The sequence below is a fragment of the Pan troglodytes genome, chromosome 1, assembly GCF_028858775.2.
Source record: "Pan troglodytes isolate AG18354 chromosome 1, NHGRI_mPanTro3-v2.0_pri, whole genome shotgun sequence".
Lineage (NCBI taxonomy): Eukaryota > Metazoa > Chordata > Mammalia > Primates > Hominidae > Pan > Pan troglodytes.
The window spans coordinates 207,071,516-207,078,877 of NC_072398.2; the positions used below are offsets into that span (position 1 = coordinate 207,071,516).

Here is a 7,362-nt window from a genome sequence, read left to right on the forward strand (position 1 = left end):
GCCAGCTGCCCCGTCCGGGAGGTGAGGGGCGCCTCTGCCCGGCCGCCCCTACTGGGAAGTGAGGAGCCCCTCTGCCCGGCCACCACCCCATCTGGGAGGTGTGCCCAACAGCTCATTGAGAACGGGCCAGGATGACAATGGCGGCTTTGTGGAATAGAAAGGCGGGAAAGGTGGGGAAAAGATTGAGAAATCAGATGGTTGCCGTGTCTGTGTAGAAAGAAGTAGACATGGGAGACTTTTCATTTTGTTCTGTACTAAGAAAACTTCTTCTGCCTTGGGATCCTGTTGATCTGTGACCTTACCCCCAACCCTGTGCTCTCTGAAACATGTGCTGTGTCCACTCAGGGTTAAATGGATTAAGGGCGGTGCAAGATGTGCTTTGTTAAACAGATGCTTGAAGGCAGCATGCTCGTTAAGAGTCATCACCACTCCCTAATCTCAAGTACCCAGGGACACAAACACTGCGGAAGGCCGCAGGGTCCTCTGCCTAGGAAAACCAGAGACCTTTGTTCACTTGTTTATCTGCTGACCTTCCCTCCACTATTGTCCTATGACCCTGCCAAATCCCCCTCTGTGAGAAACACCCAAGAATTATCAATAAAAAATAAATAAATAAATAAATAAATAAATAAATAAATAAAGAGAATTTGCTGAAGAACAAGTGCCATGAGAGAAAGAGGCAGCTTTAGCTATCTGTCAGGCCAGGGAAATGTCACAAGAGTTCTAGTCAAGTAGGAACTTTCTTACCGTCTTCTGCCCTTCTTCCTCCCTGATTACAACCCTTAACTATAGTTAAGGCCAGACATGCTGGCTCACACCTGTAATCCCAGAAATCTAGGAGGCCAAGGCAGGTGGATGACTTCAGGTCAGGAGTTCGAGACCACCCTGGCCAACATGGTGAAACCCCGTCTCTACTAAAAATACAAAAATTAGCTGGGCGTGGTGGTGCGCACCTGTAATTCCAGCCACTCTGGAGGCTGAGGCAGGAAAAAAAATCACTTGAAACCAGGAGGCAAAGGTTTCAGTGAGCTAAGATTGTGCCACTGCTCTCCAGCCTGGGCAACAGAGTGAGACCCTGCTTTTTAAAACAAAAACAAAAACAAAAACAAAATACAGGGCAGGCGTGGTAGCTCATGCCTGTAATCCCAGAACTTTGGGAGGCCGAGGTGGGTGGATCACTTGAGATCAGGAGTTCAAGACCAGCTTGGCCAACATGGTGAAACCCGGTCTCTACTAAAAATACAAAAATTAGCCAGGCCTGGTGGCGTGCACCTGTAATCCCAGCTACTCGGGAGGCTGAGGCAGGAGAACTGCTTGAACCCAGGAGGTGGAGGTTGCAGTGAGCCGAGATTGCACCACTGCACTCCATCCTGGGTGACAGAGTGAGACTGTCTAAAAAAATTAAATAAATTAAAAACAAAAATTTTTTTTAATTGTGTTCACAGCTGCCGCCGCGCCGCTGTCACTCTCCAAGGCTAGCGCCACTTCTCACTCACCGAGCTCCAGCCGAAGGAGAAGGGGGGTAAGTAAAGAGGTCTCTGTACCATGACTCGTACAAAGCAGACTGCCTGCAAATCGACCGGTGGTAAAGAACCCAGGAAGCAACTGGCTACGAAAGCCGCTCGCAAAAGTGCGCCCTCTACTGGAGGGGTGAAGAAACCTCATCGTTACAGGCCTGGTACTGTGACACTCTGTGATATTAGACATTATCAGAAGTCCACTGAACTTCTGATTCGCAAACTTCCCTTCTAGGGTCTGGTGCGAGAAATCGCTTAGCATTTTAAAACAGATCTGCGCTTTCAGAGCTCAGCTGTCGGTACTTTGCAGGAGGCAGGTGAGGATTATCTGGTTGGCCTTTTTGAAGACAACAACCTGTGTGCTATCAATGCCAAACGTGTAACAATTATGCCAAAAGACATGCAGCTAGCACGCCGCATACGTGGAGAACGTGCTTAAGAATCCACTATGATGGGAATCATTTCATTCTCAAAAAAAAAAAATTCTCTTCTTCCTGTTATTGGTAGTTCTGAACATTAGATATTTTTTTCCCATGGGGTCAAAAGGTACCTAGTATATGATTGCGAGTGGAAAAATAGGGGACAGAAATCAGGTATTGGCAGTTTTTCCATTTTCGTTTGTGTGTGAATTTTTAATATGAATGCAGAGACATAAAGCATTAATGCAAGTTAAAATGTTTCAGTGAACAAGTTTCAGTGGTTCAACTTTACAATAATTGCAAATAAACCTGTTAAATTTTTCTGGACAATGTCAGCATTTGGGTTTTTTTAAAACAAGTACATTTTTTTTTTTTTTGGAGACGGAGTCTTGCTGTGTCACCCAGGCTGGAGTGCAGTGGCGCAATCTTGGCTCACTGCAAGCTCCACCTCCCGGGTTCACGCCACTCTCCTGCCTCAGCCTCCCCAGTAGCCAGGACTACAGGCGCCCGCCACCATGCCCGGCTAATTTTTTGTATTTTTAGTAGAGACGGGGTTTCACTGTGTTAGCCAGGATGGTCTCGATCTCCTGACCGCTTGATCCACCTGTCTCGGCCTCCCAAAGTGCTGGGATTACAGGCGTGAGCCACCACGCCCGGCCTAAAAGAAGTACATTTCTTATTGATGGCAACTAAATGGTGTTTGTAGCATTTTTGTCATATAGTGGATTCCATCCATTCACTATATTTCTACCCGAGTTGTCCTACATGCAAGTACATATGTTTAACGTTGTCTGTCTTCTGTGCTGTTCCTGTAAGTTTTCTATTAAAATACATTAAAAAATTTTTAAGTACTTAGAGACAAATGAAAACGAAATGACAACATATCAAAACTTATAGGATGCAATGAAAATAGTGCTCATAGGAAAATTTATAGCTGTAAGCGCTTATATTAAAAAACAAGAAATATCTCAGATCAACAACTTAATTTTACAACTTAAGGAACTAGGAAAAGAAAAGCTAAACCCAAAACTAGCAGATGGAAAGAAATAATAAAGATTAAAGCAGAGATGAATGAAATAGAGAATTGAAAAATCATAGATGCCAGGCACATTGGCTCACACCTATAATCCCAGCACTTTATAAGGCCGAGGTGAGAGGATGACTTGAGCTCAGCAGTTCAAGATCAGCCTAGGCAACATAGACCTTGCCTCTACTAAAAAAATAATAATAATAATAATAAATAAATAAAATTTAAAAAAGGAAAAAGAAAAAGAAAAATAATAGAGAAAAATTTTAAACCCAGAGTTGGTTCTTCAAAAAGATTAACAAAATAGGCAAATCTTTAGCTAGATTGGCTAAAAAACAAAAGAGAGAAGACTCAAATTACTAAAATCAGAAGTGAAAGTGGGCACAAATGAAAAGGATTATAAGAGAATACTATGAATAATTATACACAGTATACATTGAATAATTATACACAGAATACTATGAATAATTATACACACATCTATACATTAGATGAAATGGATGAATTCCTAGAAACACAAAACCTACTAATACTGAATCATGAAGAAATAGAAAATATGAATAGACCTATAACTAATAATGAGATTTAATCAGTAATAGAAAATCTCCTGACCAAAAAAAAAAAAAAAAATCTCCTGGCAAAGAAAAGCCCTGGACCTGAGGGCTTCACTTATGAATTCTATCAAATGTTTAAAGAATTAACACCAACCCTTCTCAACCTTTCAAAAAAATGGAAGAAGGAAACACTTCCTAACAAATGCTATGAGGCCAGCATTACTCTGATACTGAAGACAGACAAAGATACCACAAGAAAAGAGAACTGTGAACCAGTATCCCTTATGAACATAGATACAATAGCCCTTAACAAAATACAATACTATCAAGCTGAATTCAACAGCATATTAAAAGGATTATTTATACACATGACCAAGTAGGATTTATTCCTGGAATGCAAAGATAGTTTAACATATGAAAATCAATCGAAGTAATATACCACATTAATAGGTTGAAGGGGAAAAAATTCCACATGATTAGCTCAATTGATGCAGAGAAAGCATTTGACAAAATTCAACATTTTTTCATTATAAAAACACTCAGGAAACTAGGAACAGAAGAAAATACCTCAACATAATAAAAGCCATATATGAAATACAGCCAACATCATACTCCCTGGTGAAAGACTGAAATAAGGCAAGAATGCCTGCTTTCACCACTTCTGTTCAACGTAAAACTGAAAGTCCTAGCCAAAGCAATTAGTCAAGAAAAAGAAAAAAAGGGATTGAAATTGGAAAAGAAGAAGTAAAATTCTCTCCATTTGCAGATGGTATAATCTTATATGTGGAAATGCATAAAGATCACACACAGACACACAACTGTTCAAACTATCTGAAAATTTTGGCAAAGTAGCAGGGTACAAAGTCAACATACAAAGGTCAGTTGTTGCATTTCTAGACACTAACGATTAATAATCTGAAAAAGAAATTAAGAAAACAATTCCATTTATAATAGCATCAAAAAGAATAAAATACTTAGGAGTTAACGAAGGTGAGAGACTTATACCATGAGAAATAAAAAACATTACTGAAAGAAATCAAAGACATAGGTAAGTGGAAAGACATCATAGATTAGAGAAGACTTAATATTGTTAAGATGTCAGTACTATTCAAAACATTCTATAGATTCAATGCAATCCCTATCAAAATCCCAACATTTTTTACAGAAATAGAAAAATCCACCCTAAAATTCATGAGGAATTTCAAGAGACCTTGAATAGCCAAATCAACCTTTAAAAAGAAGACCAAAATTGGACATCCCACATTTCCTGATTTCAAAACTCACTACAAAGCTACAGTAATTAAAATAGTATGGTACTGGCATAAAGACAGACATATAGACCAATAGCACAGAATAAAGAGCCCAGAAATAAGCCCTCACATACATGGTATAATAATTTTTGTCAAAGATGCCAAAATCATTCAATGGAGAAAGGACAATCTTTTCAACAAATGGGGCTAGGAAAACTGGATGTAAAATACCAAAGAATGAAGTTAGACCCTTACCTAACATCATATGTGAAAATTAACTCAAAATGGATCAAAGACCTAAATGTAAGAGATAAAACTATAAAACTTAAAAGAAAACATAGGGCAAAAGCTTCATGACATTGGATTTGGCAATAATTTCTTGGATTATAGCACCAAAGGCACAGGTAACAAAAGAAAAAATGGACAAATGGGACTACATGAAAATCAAAAACTTTTGTGCATCAAAGAACACTATCAGCCGGGCAAAGTGGCTCACGCCTGTAATCCCACACTTTGGGAGAACAAGGCAGACGGATCATGAGGTCAGGAGTCCGAGACCAGCCTTGCCAACATAATGAAACCGCATCTCTACTAAAAATACAAAAATTAGCCGGGCATTGTGGCACAAACCTGTAGTCCCAGATACTCGGGAGGCTGAGGCAGGAGAATCGCTTGAATCCAGGTGGCAGAGGTTGTAGTGAGCCAAGATCGCGCCACTGCACTCCAGCTTGGGCAACTGAGTGAGACTTTGTCTCAAAAAAAAAAAAGGACATTATCAAACAGAGGGAAGAGGAAAATTATGGAATGAGAGAAAACATTTGCAAACATATATCTGATAAGGGAGTAATATCCAGAATTTATAAATAGCTCCTAAAACTCAACAAAAGAAATAAACTGATTCAAAAATGGGCAAAGAGCTGGGTGTAGTGGCTTATGCCTGTAATCCCAGCACTTTGGGAGGCTGAGATAGAAGGATCACTTAAACCTAGGAGTTCAAGACCAGCCCTGGCAACGCAGTGAGAACCCCATCTCTACAAAAAAATTAAAAGTTAGCTAGGTGTGGTATGCATGCCTGTATTCCCAACTACTTGGGAGGCTGACATGGGAGGATTGCTTGAGCCCAGGAGTTCAAGGTTGCGGTGAGCTATTATCATTGCGCTGCACTCCAGCCAGGGTGAAAAAGCAAGACTCTGTCTCTTTAAAAAAAAATAAAGAAAAGTGCAAAGGGCTTGAATGGACGTTTATCCAAAGAAGATATACAAATGCCAATAAGCACATGAAAAGATGCTCAATAACACTAATCATGAGGGAAATGTAAATCAAAACCACAATGAGGTACCACCCAACACCCATTAGGATGCTACTATCCAAAACAAAAAACAGAAAATAACAAGTATTGGCAAGGATGTGGAAAAATTGCAATTTCTGTGCAGTGTTGGTGGGGATGTAAATTGGTACGATTGCTGTGGAAAATAGTATGGCAGTTCCTCAAAAACTTAAAAACAGAATTACCATATGAGCTAGCGATTCCACTTCTGGGTATGGAATCGGAAAACAGGGTCTCAGATAATTGCATACCCATGTTCAAAGCATTATTCACAATAGCTAAAACATGGAAGCAACCCAAGTGTCCATCCATGGATGAATGGATAAGCAAAATGTATAATATACTTACAATGGAGTATTATTCAGTCTTAAAAAGTTAGGAAATCTTGACACATGATACAACATAAATGAACCTTAAGGACATTATGCTAAGTGAAATAAGCCAATTACAAATGACAAATACTGTATGATTCCACTTACATGAGGTTTCTTGAGTAGTCAAATTTAAAGAGACAGAAAGTAGAACTTCAGTGGTTGCAGGGGCTGAGAGGAGAGGAAATGAGGAGTTATTATTTAATGGGTACAGAATTTCAGTTTTGCAGGATAAAAAGAGTCCTGGAGATGGATGGTGATGATGGTTGCACAAGAATACGAATGTACTTAATTTCATTAAACTGTACATTTATAAATGGTTAAGTTGGTAAATTTTATGTTATGTGTATTTACAAATGAGGAAGAAGAAGAAGTAGGCCGAGAGTGGTGGCTCACACTTGTAATCCCAGAACATTGGGAGCCTGAGGCAAGAGGATTGCTTGAGTCCAGGAGTTCAAGACCAGCCTGGGCAACATAGTCAAACCCTGTCTTTACAAAAAATAAAAAATTAGCCAGGCGGCCGGGCTCAGTGGCTCACACCTGCAATCCCAGCACTTTGTGAGGCCGAGGGGGGGTAGATCACCTAAGGTCGGGAGTTTGAGACCAACCTGACCGACGTGGAGAAACCCAATCTCTACTAAAAATACAAAATTAGCCAGGCATGGTGGCTCATGCCTGTAATCTCAGCTACTCAGGAGGCTGAGGCAGGAGAATCACTTGAACCCAGGAGGTAGAGGTTGCCATGAGCCGAGATCACACTATTGCACTCCAGCCTGGGCCACAAGAACAAAACTCCGTCTAAAAAAAAAAAAATTTAGCCAAGCATGGTGGTGCACACCTATAGTCCTAGCTACTCAGGAGGCTGAGATGGGAAATTCACTTGAGCCTGGGAGGTTG

General features: G+C 40.2%; 1 pseudogene; it reads left to right on the plus strand.

Moving 5' to 3' along the window:
- Positions 1-1,475: 1,475 nt before the first annotated feature.
- On the plus strand, positions 1,476-2,088 carry LOC107975308 (histone H3.3A-like; annotated as a pseudogene).
- Positions 2,089-7,362: the final 5,274 nt, after the last annotated feature.